Source organism: Felis catus, chromosome D4 (assembly GCF_018350175.1).
Source record: "Felis catus isolate Fca126 chromosome D4, F.catus_Fca126_mat1.0, whole genome shotgun sequence".
NCBI classification, from domain to species: domain Eukaryota; kingdom Metazoa; phylum Chordata; class Mammalia; order Carnivora; family Felidae; genus Felis; species Felis catus.
In genome coordinates, this window is record NC_058380.1 from 47,929,917 (window position 1) to 47,943,418 (window position 13,502).

Consider the following 13,502-nt stretch of genomic DNA (forward strand, 5'->3'; position numbering starts at 1 on the left):
TTTGGGGCATGCCTAAAGTAGAATAATCTTACATACTTGCGTTTCTCCATGTATCTTTGTGTCCTGAGGCAACTAGGAAAGATAAGTAGGTGGTTCAGATTAATAATTCTTTCAGTTGGTGTGGGAGCTGCTCAGTAAACAGAGATTATGCTCCGTTTATGCTTGAAACTTTCAGTGGCTGTTACGATGCTCTTACGATGAAGTTGAAAAAGCTTGAATGAAAGCTGGATCCCCCAGCCTCATTAAGCATGCCAGACTCCCTCAAGCGCTGTCTGTTTTAGCTTTGCCTCCTCCTTCTTTTAGTCCTCCTCTCTCACTCTTCTCACCACAGGGCCTTTGTGTGTGCAGTTCCACTGCCTGGAGGACTCTCCACCTGTGCAGTCAAACCTCTGCTCTTTTACATCCCAGCTTCATTATCATTTCCTTAGAACTGACAATGGCCTTCCTATAATCTCTGTTATGTGAACTCAGAGTATCATGCACCCCTTCATGACACTTATCAGCATTTCACCTGTACATTTCTTTGTGGGTTGATTAATGTCTTTTACTGCTACCAAATTATAAGCTCCATGAGGCCAGAAACCAGGATGGCCTTCTTTCCACCACATTTTCTCAAGTGCTTTGTGTAGTATCTGCCACACAGTAGATGTTCAGTAAGTACTTCAATAATTGATTTTTAAAAGTCTCCCACCATTTTCCCCCTTTCCTTTCACCTTTTATTTCTCTTCTTAGCCTCTTTCCTCCTTTTCCCCTCTGTTCTCTTTCTTTGTTTCTCTTTTCTTTCTTCTCTCCTCTTAATTTGTGAAGACTATTTTACTGCTGAGTTCAAGATTCTGTGAATATTTCCTAATAACTAAAAGTTATAATAGCATGCTGCCATTTTACGTGAAATCAAAGATGGCCCCTTCATAAGAGAAAATGACTATCACATCTTCCTTAAATGAGGACCTATATCAAGCACTGCAGCAAGGGTGTTTTTCCATTTCATTTCTTTTGTTCTGCTTGTGGCTTTGCTGAATCCATCCATCATTAACATTTATAATTTAGCACTGTCTTCTGGCAGAGTGTGATGCTATCTGTATTGCTGACAGATTTGTCTCAGTCTTGGTCTTGGGTCTTTCAGCTGTCTGGTTTCCCGAATTTTGCTTATCCAAGCATTTCATTTGTCACACTACCTGCCATTGTCACCACGTTTGTCTTTATCCTCAGTCATTAGTTTACTATGCTCTGTCTTAATTCCATTATAGGGCTTGTTCTTGCTATTTTTATTTGTCATGGTATCTATTTTGGTAACAGATGTAGTTGTCAGAACATCTCCTTTACTCCCATTACTGGTGTCACTTGTGCATTTGGTGTTAAGAGTTGGTCTTATGTGCTATTCTGGGTCTTTCTCTGTACACATGTTAGTTTACTTCATTATTTTAATTGTATCAGATCTTTTCTTCTCCTAGTGATATATAACTGTGGTTCATTTATTTCTTGCTGATTCTGAATATTGTTGAGTTGCTTTGTCTTTAAGACAAGCATATTTAGAAGGCCAAATCAATGGAGCAATAGATGAGAATGGAAATTTATGAGTATTTGCTCTGAACATGTGTGCATTCAGTCAGAGAGCTGAGCTACAGTGTGTGCAGTTGATCATGTGAGGAGAGAATGTTTGTTTACTGGGGTTTGATTTTTACTATGGGCTCTTCATATCTGCATTAATAACATATTGTACAAGATGAGAGTTTTTCTTTTTGTACTATTTAAACTTAGTACATTTTTATTGTAAACAAAATTTTAATTAAAAATATACTGCATCTTTCCTACTTTTGGGTGATGGATTAACAAAACAAAGGAAAACAAATTTATCCTAAAAGGAACTGATTGCTTGGAGGAAGATCTCACTAACCAGTGTTTAACCAAAAAGTACAAAATGAGGAGAAACATGGAGAAGTGCTGATAAATAAAAATAAATAGAATTTGTCTTGAGGATGGGTACAAATTGTATAAGCTTCTCAGATGTAACCACCTAACATTTACAACTGATTCTCAAATGATTTAAAATAACAGAGATCAGGAACACGACAGGGATGTGCACTGTCACCACTGTTGTTTACCATGGTGTTGAAAGTCCTAGCCTCAGCAGTCAGACAACAAAATGAAACAAAAGGCATCCAAATTGGCAAAGAAGAAATCAAACTTCCACTTTTCATAGATGACATGATACTCTACATAGAAAACCTGAAAGATTTCACCAAAAAGCTGCTAGAACTGACACATGAATTCAGCAAAGTTGCAGGATACAAAATCAAAGTTCAGAAATCGGTTGCATTTCTATACACCAATAATGAAGCAACAGAAAGAGAAATAAAGAAATTGATCCCATTTACAATTGCACCAAGAACCATAAAATACCTAGGAGTAAACCTAACCAAAGATGTAAAAGATCTATATGCTGAAAGCTATAGAAAACTTACGAAGAAAATCAAAGACGACACAAAGAAACGGAAAAACATTCCATGCTCATGGATTGGAAGAAGAAATACTGTTAAAATGTCAATACTACCGAAAGCAATCTACACATTCAATGCAATCCCAATAAAAATTGCACTGGCATTCTTCTCAAAGCTAGAACAAACAATCCTAAAATTTGTACGGAACCACAAAAGACTCCAAATAGCCAAAGTAATGTTGAAAAAACCAAAACCAAAACCAAAACAGGAGGCATCACAATCCTAGACTTTAGCCTCTACTGCAAAGCTATAATCATCAAGACAGTATGGTATTGACACAAAAACAGGCACATGGACAAATGGAATAGAATAGAGAACCTAGAATTGGACCCACAAATGTATGGCCAACTAATCTTTGACAAAGCAGGAAAGAGTATCCAATGGAAAAAAGACAGTATCTTTAGCAAATGGTGCTGGGAGAACTGGACAGCAACATGCAGAAGTTTGAAATTAGACCACTTTCTTACATCATACACAAAAATAAACTCAAAATGCATGAAAGACATAAATGTGAGACAAGAAACCATCAAAACCCTAGAGGAGAAAATAGGCAACAACCTTTTTGACCTCAGCCACAGCAATTTCTTGCTCAACACATCTCCAAAGGCAAGGGAATTAAAAGCAAAAATGAACGATTAGGACCACATCAAGATAAAAATCTTCTGCACTGCAAAGGAAACCGTTAACAAAACTAAAAGGCAAACAACGTAATGAGAAAAGATATTGGCAAATGCATATCAGATAAAGGGTTAGTATCCAAAATCTATAAAGAACTTACCAAACCCAACACCCAAAAAACAAATAATTCTGTGAAGAAATGGGCAGAAGGCATGAATAGATACTTTTCCAAAAGAGACATCCAGATAGCTAACAGACACATGAAGAGATGCTCAACATCACTCATCATCAGGAAAATATAAATCAAAACCACACTGAGATACCACCTCACACTGGTGAGAGTGGCTAAAATGAACAACTCAGGAACAACAGAGGCTGGTGAGGATGTGGAGAAATGGGAACCCTCTTGCACTGTTGGTGGGAATGCAAACTGGTGCAGCCGCTCTGGAAAACAGTGTGGAGGTTCCTCAAAAAACTAAAAATAGAACTACCCTATGACCAGCAACAGCAGTACTTGGAATTTACCCAAGGGATACAGGAGTGCTGATGCATAGAGGCACTTGTACCCCAATATTTATAGCAGCACTTTCAATAACCAAATTATGGAAAGAGCCTAAATGTCCATCAACTAATGAATGGGTAAAGAAGATATGGTTTATATATACGATGGAACACTACTTACCAATGAGAAAGAATGAAATCCTGCCATTTGCAGCAATGTGGATGGAACTGGAGGGTATTATGCTAAGTGAAATTAGTCAGAGAAACACAGATATCATGTTTTTACTCGTATCTGGAACTTGAGAAACTGAACAGAAGACCATGGGGGAAGAGAAGGGGAAAAAATAGTTACAAACAGAGAAGGAGGGAAGCAAGCCATAAGAGACTTTTAAATACAGAGAACAAATTGAGGGTTGATGGAGGATGAGGGAGAGGGGAAAATGGGTGATGGGCATTGAGGAGAGCACTTGTTGGGGGTGAGCACTGGGTGTTGTATGTAGGCAATGAATCATGGCAATCTAACCCCAAAACCAAGAGCAGCACACTATATACACTGTATGTTAGTCAACTTGACAATAAATATTAAAAACAAACAAATAAATAAATAAATAAATAAGTAAAATAAAGTAGCTTAGAATATATGGGAGAGTTTGAACTTACTATAAGATAGAAGGACAACCTAATGCCCAGGAGTTGTGGATACTTGCTCCGTGGAATTAGCTGTAGTTTTTCTAAGGTTTAGAGCTAATCCATAAGTTGTAAAAGAAAAGAGAATATATGAAAAAGTCAAATCATAGAAATCCTGTAAGTGTGTAAAATATTTTATGCCCAGTCAACTGATTTAAACAAGGCCATACTGGAATTCACATTCTTCCTCTACCCCATGATTTCATAATTGCTTTAAAGTTGGTATTTGAACTGTTTTGTTAGCTTGATTCTTCTAGACTGAGAAAATTGGAATATTGATCACTTTGAAGAAAAATTCAATATCATTGTGGAGTCTTAGGAGTCAAGGAATTTAAGAGAAAGTGGATTCTTGAAGGTCATGAAAAAGACTTTATAGTCCTCACTTGTTAGTGTCTGCTTTCTATTTCTAATTTTTACAACTTGAACTTGCCTTTTTACCATTAGATCATAGGAAAATGAGTTTTTGTAGGGAAGAGGGAGATGTTCATGGGGATGTAGATTTTCTATAACTATGAGACACCTGGCATTTATGAATTTGATAGACCTACATAGGTTTTTTGAGTGAGAAGGAGAACATTCTCCACTTTTATCCTGTGAAGGAATAAAACACCCAATAGCAATTTATGCAGGAGAATGTTTCATATGTATACATTTAGATACCCTTGTAAGAATCTGCTTTCCTGTATTTTATGGTGTTGTTCCCACTTTGTACCTCTGTGGTACTTGGTTCACAGCTCTCTCATAAGACTTTTTATTTCTTCCTGATTGCTTATCTTCTACCACCCTTGCAATGAGTTGCTTTGATGTGGGCTTACTTATCCACATTTATTATTAAGTCAGTACTTTTTGGATAATTGGTTTTCAATATATGATTGTTAATAGATGGTCACCAATTTATGATCTATGCCAGATAATTACGTATTATGGATACATGCTGTAAATCATTTTCCTGTTTGAAGATTTTATAACTCTAGAATACGCCAGTGGAAAAAAAAATCTATGTTGAAATATTTGAGGGCAGACTAATAATCTTCATGTATATGTGTAAAATACTTGAAAAGGTAGTTGAAAACAAAAACAAGCCTTTGAAATGTCAATCAAATACTCACACTTTGCAGAACACCATGCTTTAAGTATGACCTCCAATTTACTCCCTGTAACAACCCAGTGAGGTAGGGATTTGTAGTAGATACTTCTTCAGGGAGCTGCTGACTCAAAGTAATCTCCCCTTTTCTCGGAAAAATGTATGAGACCATAGTGATTACATTTGTACTCTTAACCTTAAAGTTCTGGCCATAGTTTTTTGATCCAGGGTTGGTTATGACCCCAGCAGGGATAGTCAGATTTTATCTTCTAGGAACTGGAAATGTGGGTTGGAGAGATACTAAGAATTGTTGCAGTGGAGTCATGTTAATGGCAGTCAACAATAAGTTTTCTGCATGGAATTGTTGAATCACTTCATTGTACACCTAAAACTAATATGTTAACTATACTGGAATTAAATTAAAACAATGCAAAGAAGTTTTCTTCACTCATTCAACAAATATATATTGAATACCATAAATATTCCAGGCACCAAACAGAGGCTGGAGATTAAATAAAAGCAAAATCAGACATAATCTCTGTTCTTAAGGAATTTGTACATTATAAAGAAGGAGGAAGACAATAATTAAATACTCACAAAATAATTAAAATTATAAACTAATGTAAATGAAAAAATGGAATATCGTTCCATGGTAGCAAATAACAGTAGAAGCAACAGCACAAAAGATTGGGAAAACTTCTATAAAGAAGTAACATTTACTTTTCTATCTGACCATTTAATGTTTAGAAAGAATGTTAAGTAGGTGAAAAGGTGGATATGGCTAAGAGTGAGACATTTAAGGGAGAGGAAAAGCATGTCAGAGGCCCTAGGATGCGCGAAAAGAGCATGGTGTCCCAGTGCATTTGACAACTGAGAATGGGAAAAAAGTGGGAGGTAAGTATGGAGGGTCTTGACTGGTATGTCAAGACTTTTGTCTCTACTATAAGAACAATGGCATTCAACTAAAGGCAGGTATCTTGATGTGATCAGGTTTAGTCCAGGGAAGAGTTGATTTTAGTTTGTTATGGTAAAAGCAATAGAGTGGGAAGAAAAATGGATGGGTTTGAGAAATATTTAGGCAATAAAGTCAACAGAATTTGGTGATAAAACCTATCTAGTGGATAAGAGAGATAGAGCTGTCATGTATGATTTCAAGATATTTGGATTGAGAATGAGAGAGAAAAATTCACTGAGTTAGAGAACCTTAAATAATATTAAAAACACTGAGCAGTATTTCAGTATTAAACAATGTAGGATTTTTGTGTGCCCATTTGAGATCGTAATGATGGTAATGGATTTCAGTTCTAGTATATATAAAGCTATGCCAGTTTTGATGTTTGGTGTTTAATAGTAGAGTTTGGCTAGTAAAAGATAGTGGCTAAGACTTAATTTTCTGGATACTCTTCAGGAGAAGAAATACATGAATTGTGTTCACCATAGTGAACCAGAGTGCCATCTGGTGACTATTTACACAAATAGTAGGTACATATACCCTGAGGACAAACTTGTAAGAGCTAACATTTATTGAGAAACTATTATGTGTCTAGAACCTGTGCTAAGATTTATATAAAGCATCACATTTATTAATACATTATAACACATTTAAATTTAAGTGACAATATAAGGTAATAATATTAATATAAAGTATATGATTGAATGGAATATGAATTATATAAATAAAAAAGTTATAATAAGGTTTCAATAGGATGATGGACTATGCCTTTCTTTCCCCAAAGACACATGAACATTCACATCACTTATTAGTTTATGAGAAAACTTATAATTAACTTTGCTATAGGAAAAAAAGAGTCTTGCTAAAGGAAAAAGGCTCATCTGTAGCTCTTGAGTTACTCTTTACAATGTAACCTAGGCTTAGGAAAAGAAGTTAATGTTCTTCTGCATAATTCATCTGTTCATTTACTCAACAATTAGGATTATATATTGAGCAAATATTATGATTATGTGCTATTTTACTGAAGATGCAACAGTGAAAAATCTATGCAAGAACTTATATCTTTATAGAGTGTTCCATGAAGGTAAACAGAAAATGACTTGTAAAATATATAATAGGCCAGATAGAGCTAAGTACTGAGGGGCAAAAAAAAAAAGCATAGAAAGAGAATAAATAGTGATGGTTAAGTAAGTTCAAGTTTGTTGCTATTTTAAATATATGTCAGAATCCATGGAACAAAAATTTCAAGGAGATAAAGAAATAGACCATATGGACATTTTGAGGTTGAGTGTCCAAGTATAAGGAACAGAAAGTACAAAGACCCTGAGGTAGAGGTGTGCCAAGTTTATTTAAGTAAAACTAAGGAGGCCAATGTGGCTACAGTAAATTAACTCATGGAATGAGTTAGGAAATGTTCCTTCTCCTTCTATTTTCTGGAAAAGATTATGAAGAACAGACATAATTTCTTCCTTAAATATTTGATAGAATTCATAAAGGAATCATCTGGCTTGGTCCTTTCTTGATGGAAGATTGTTAAGTACTGATGCAGTTTTTTAAATTGGTAGAGGTTGATTCCAATTATTGATTTATCTTTGTGTGCCTTTTGGTAGATTGTGTCTTTGGAGGAATTGGTTCATTTCAAATTTGTGGCTATAGTGTTTAAAGGGTTTCTTTATCTTTTTAGTGTCCATGTGAACAGTACTGATGACTTCTCATTTCTGATATCAGGAATTCATGTCTTCTCTCCTTTTCCCCTTGGTTAGCCTGGATAGAGGTTTATCAATTTTATTGATATTTGGAAATAGCAGTCTTTTGGTTTTGTTGATTATCTTTATTATTTTTCTGTATTCACTATCTATGCTCTATTTTTAAAATTATTTCTCCTGCTAGCTTAAGGCTTATATCACCCTTCTTTCTCTAGTTTCCTAAGATGGAAAATTAGATAACTGATTTTAAGTCATCCTTCCTTTCTGATATGTGCATTTAATGCTATAAATTTCCCTCTAAGAACTGTTTTAACTGTATACCACAAATTTTGATAAGTTGTATTTTTATTTTCACTTAGTTCATTAAAAAAATTTCTCTTGAGCTTTCTTCTTTGACCACCTGCCTTTAGAAGTATGCTATTTACTCAATAAATATTCTGAGTTTTCTAGCTATCTTTCTGATTTGTAGTTAAATGCGTGGTGGTCTGTGAACATACTTTGTATGAATTCCATTGTTTTAAATTTGTTAAGGTGTGTTTTATGGCCCAGAATGTGGTCTGTAGGTAAATCCTCAATGTGAAAAGAATGTGTATTCTGCTGTTGTTGGGTGGGCTATTCTATAAATGTCAATTAGATCAAATTGATTGGTAGTGTTGTTCAGGTCAGTTATGTTCTTCCTGATTTTCTGCCTGCTCAATCTATCAGTTACTTGAAAGGGAGGTGTTGAAGTTATGAATAGTAATACTGGATTTGTCTGTTTCTCATTGTAATTTTATCAGTTTTTGCCTCACATATTTTGATGCTGTACCATTAGGTGCATACACATTAAGGATTGTTATGTTTTCTAGATAATTGACGCCTTTATCATACACAATGCCATTCTTTAAAAGACCCCTGATGATTTTTCTTGTTTTAAAGTATGATTTGTCTATAATTATAGTTATAACTTCCTTTTGGTTCACGTTCATATGCTATATCCCTTTTTATATCCCACTACTTTTCACCTATCTGAGTCTTTATATTCAAAGTAGGTTTCTTGTACACAACATACTGGACCTTGTTTTTTTTATTTTGAAGCACTCTGACAATCTCTGTCTTTTAATTGGTGTATTTAGATCATTCGCATTTAAAGTGATTATTGATATAGTTAGGTAATATATCTTATATTGGAAAATATTTTCTATTTATTGCGTTTGTTTTTTGTTTCTTTTATTTTCTCCATTTTTTATGCCTTCTCTCATTTTGAGTATTTTGTGTTATTACATTTTATCTCCTGTTTTGCATATCATTTATAGTTCCTTTTTTAGTGAAGGGACTTTAGTGAAGACTATAAAAGAACATTTTTAACTAATCTAAGTCCATCTTCAAATAACACTAAATCACTTCATGTGTGATGCCAGTAATTTACACAAGAGTATTTCCAGTTCTGCCTCATCTCTTATGATGTCATTCGTTTATTTTCAGTTTCAGTAAAATTTTGACTTTTACTTATTAAAAAGATGAAAGTCACAGCTTTTACACTTTCTACATGTTGGATTTGAAAACTGGAAGTGGATTGATCATCTTTTAAAGAAATCATCTCCTGACATAACTGTTTATAATTTTTTTGGGCTATGGGACAAAACAATTTCCTTGCTTTCAATGTCCTTTCACTAGGGCAAGTAACATAGTTGAAAACACGTGTCCTGGAAATTCTAAGGGGAAAATGACAAGCTTTCAAATCTGTCTATCTGTCTGTCTACCTACCTACCTACCTACCTACCTATATATCCTATTTTAAACAGGAGTTTTAGACTACTATGAATGAAAAAAAAATTTGGCCATGTACAGAATTATCCAGTTTAAAAGATGTAACAATACAACTTGTATATTTATCAAGTATGATTTATTGTTCTTTTTCCAGTAATGTCAGCTTCACTTACATTGTTCTCTTTCTAAGCACCGTAAGTATATTAAAAGCATAGAATTCAAAACCCTCATGGATGTAAATAATTAGAAGTTTATGGGTAAAAATAACCAAAATAGACTTGCACTTAGAACTGTTGATCAATCACTTACAAAGGTAAACATTCACATTTTATATTTTAAAAAATATAAACCAATTCTCTATGGTATTCTAAAAAAAATGCCATATCTTTCTTTTCTTCATTGCATTTATTTTTCATATTTCCTATGCTTAGAAACAAAGGTATTTATAAACTACTTAAACCCTAAATTTTTTGTTTGCTGCCTGCACAGTATGCATAAATTGTCGATAAATACTTTGAGTGAAGCTTAACTGATGTCCTACTGAAACACACAGGGAATGGGGCACCTTAGCTGAGATTGGTCTCTATGGTTTTTAAAATCTTAAGAACTTAGGGCTATAAAAGCCACTTTTTCAAAGCTGCAAGCAGTTTTGATTGTTCAGAATGGAAGCCTTAAATTTATCCTGAGTGGAAAATATCACACTAATACCTCCATTTCAGACTAAGAGTTCCAGTGTGCTATTCCTGAGTCTACTCTCTCAGGATTTTCCTTTCTTTCTTTCTCTCTCTTTTTCTTTCTTTTTCTTTCTTTCTTTCTTTCTTTCTTTCTTTCTTTCTTTCTTTCTCTCTCTCTCTCTCTCTCTCTCTGTCTCTCTTTTTCTTTCTTTCTTTCTTTCTTTCTTTCTTTCTTTCTTTCTTTCTTTCTCTCGAAAGAGAGAGGGAAAAAACATTTGTCGGCTTTATGTATATGTATTTATTTATTAAAAAAATTAATGTTTGTTATTGAGAGACAGAGACAGCATGTGAGTGGGAGGGGCAGAGAGAGAGGGAGACACAATCTGAAGCAGTCTCTGAGCTGTGAGCACAGAGCCTGACATGGGGCCTGAACTCACGAACCGTGAGATCACGACCTGAGCTGAAGTCTGATACTTAACCAACTGAACCATCCAGGCATCTTGGCTTTCTGTATATTTAGAATGCACTCTGCCATATACAAACCATGACTTGTCCAAGCAGAATTTTGAATGTTTTTCATTTGTCCCAATTTAGTGGGCAACGATGATTATAAGTGGAGAGAACTATAGGCTCAATTTACTCATGCTGGATTTAGAACTATAAAAAAGGAACTGGGATATTAATATCTTACACACTGTATTAATAAAGATAATCCAGAACACAGTGATTATGGAATATTGGTTTGGATATTATTATCTAGACTTAGGCCATAACTCATGGGTAAGTAGAAGGGAAAAAGATATTTTATAGCACAGTTCTCTTTGATCATGTACTTATGAGAAGTCAGCCAACTCACATCCTAGTCTCCAAATTTGGGACTCATTTCACAGATAATAAAAGAGTTTAGGGATCACCAGCCAGGATTCCTGTCCTTAGCTGCCATTCCTGATGCTCACTAATGGCAGTTGATGAGAAAGGACAGCTCTGAATGGTGTGAGAATCAAATGGTGGGTACAAATTTCTTCCTGTCAAAGATTAATTGACCATATAGTTGTGGGTTCATTTCTGGGTTTTCTCCTCTGTTCTATTGCTCTTCTTTTGTGCCAGTAGCCTTGATACTGTCTTGATCACTATAGCTTTGTAATATAGGTTGAAGTCTGGAATTGAATTGTGATGCTTCCAGCTTTGTTTTTCTTTTAAAGGTTATTTTGGCTATTCAAGGTATTTTGTGGTTCCATACAAATTTTAGGATTGTTTGTTCTAGCTCTGTGAAACTGATGTTGGTATTTTGATAGTGATTGCATTAAATGTGTAGATAGCTTTGGGTAATATGGACATTTTAACAATATTTGTTCGTCCAATCCATGTGCATGGAATGTTTTTCCATTTCTTTGTGTCATCTTCAATGTCTTTCATCAGTGTTTTATAGTTTTCAGAGTAAAGAGCTTTTACCTCTTTGGTTAGGTTTATTCCTAGGTATCGTATGGTTTTTGGTGCAATTGTAAATGGGATTGCTTTCTTACTTTCTCTTTTTCTGCTTCATTATTGGTGTAATGCAATGGGTTTCTGTACAATGATTTTGTATCTGTTCTAGAAATTTTTTGGTGGAGTCCTTCAGGCTTTCTATGTAGATTATCATGTCATCTGCATATCGTCAAAGTTTGACTTCTTTGCTGATTTGGATGTCTTTTAATTTTTCTGTTGTCTGATTGCTGTCAATTAATCTTGTACAAAACAGAAATTAATAGTCAATGTTAAAAATACAGTTTCTTCAACAAATGGTGTTGGGAAAACTGGACAGCAACATGCAAAAGAACGAAACTGGACCATTTTCTTACATCATATAGAAAAACAAATGCAAAATGGAAAAAGACTTAAATGTGACACAGGAAACTGTTAAAAACCTCGAGGAGAACACAGGCAGTAACCTCTTTGACATCGGCTGTGGCAGCTTCTTATAAATATGTCTCCTGAGGCAAAGGAAACAAAAGCAAAAATGAACTATTGGGACTTCATCAAGATAAAAAGCTTCTGCATAAGATGAAAAGGAAACAATCAACAAGACTAAAAGACAATCTATGGGATGGGAGAAGATATTTGCAAATGAGATATCTGAAAAAGGGTTAGCATCCAAATCAATAAAGAACTTATCAAACTCAGCACCCCCCAAAAACAAGTAATCCAGTTAAAAAATGAGCAGAAGACATGAATAGGCATTTTTACAAAGAAGACATACAGTTAGCCAACAGACACATGAAAAGATGCTCAACATCACTCATCATCAATGAAATACAAATCAAAACTACAATGATATATCACCTCATATGCATCAGAATGACTAAAATATAAACAAAAGAAACAACAGGTGTTGGTGAGGATGTGGAAAAAGGGGAACCCTCTTACGTCGGTGGGAATGCAAATTGGTGTAGTATGGAGGTTCCTCAAAAAGTTAAAAATAGAACTACCCTATGATCACGCAACTGCAGTACTAGATATTTACCCCAAAATACAAAAATACTAATTCAAATGGATACATGTACCCCGATGTTTATAGTAGCATTATCAGCAAGAATCAATTTATGGAAAAGGCTCAAATGTTCATTGACTCATGAATAGATAAAGAGGACATGTTACACATGCACACACACACACACACACACACGCATGCATACATACAAACACAATGGAATATTACTCAGCCATAAAAAAGAATAAAATCTTGCCATTTGCAACATGGATGGAGCTAGAGAATATTATGCTAAGTGAAATAAGTCCATCAAAGAAAGACAAACACCATATGATTTCACTCATATGTGGAATTTAAGAAAGGAAACAAACAATTATAGGGGATAAAAGAGAGAGGAAAACCAAGAAACAGACTCTTAACTATAGAGAACAAACTGGTGGTTATTAGAGTGAGGGGACGGTGGAGGGATGGGTTAAATAGGTGATGGGGATTAAGGAGGACACTTGTGATGAGCACTGAGTATTGTATGGAAGTGTTTAATCACTAAATTGCACACCTGAAACTAA

The 13,502-nt window shown here is 34.7% G+C and overlaps 1 long non-coding RNA gene across 5 annotated transcripts in view; it reads left to right on the forward strand.

The window, feature by feature from the left end:
* Positions 1-13,502, forward strand: part of LOC102901354 — a 121,424-nt gene that overhangs the window by 51,896 nt on the left and 56,026 nt on the right. The window lies entirely within an intron of this gene.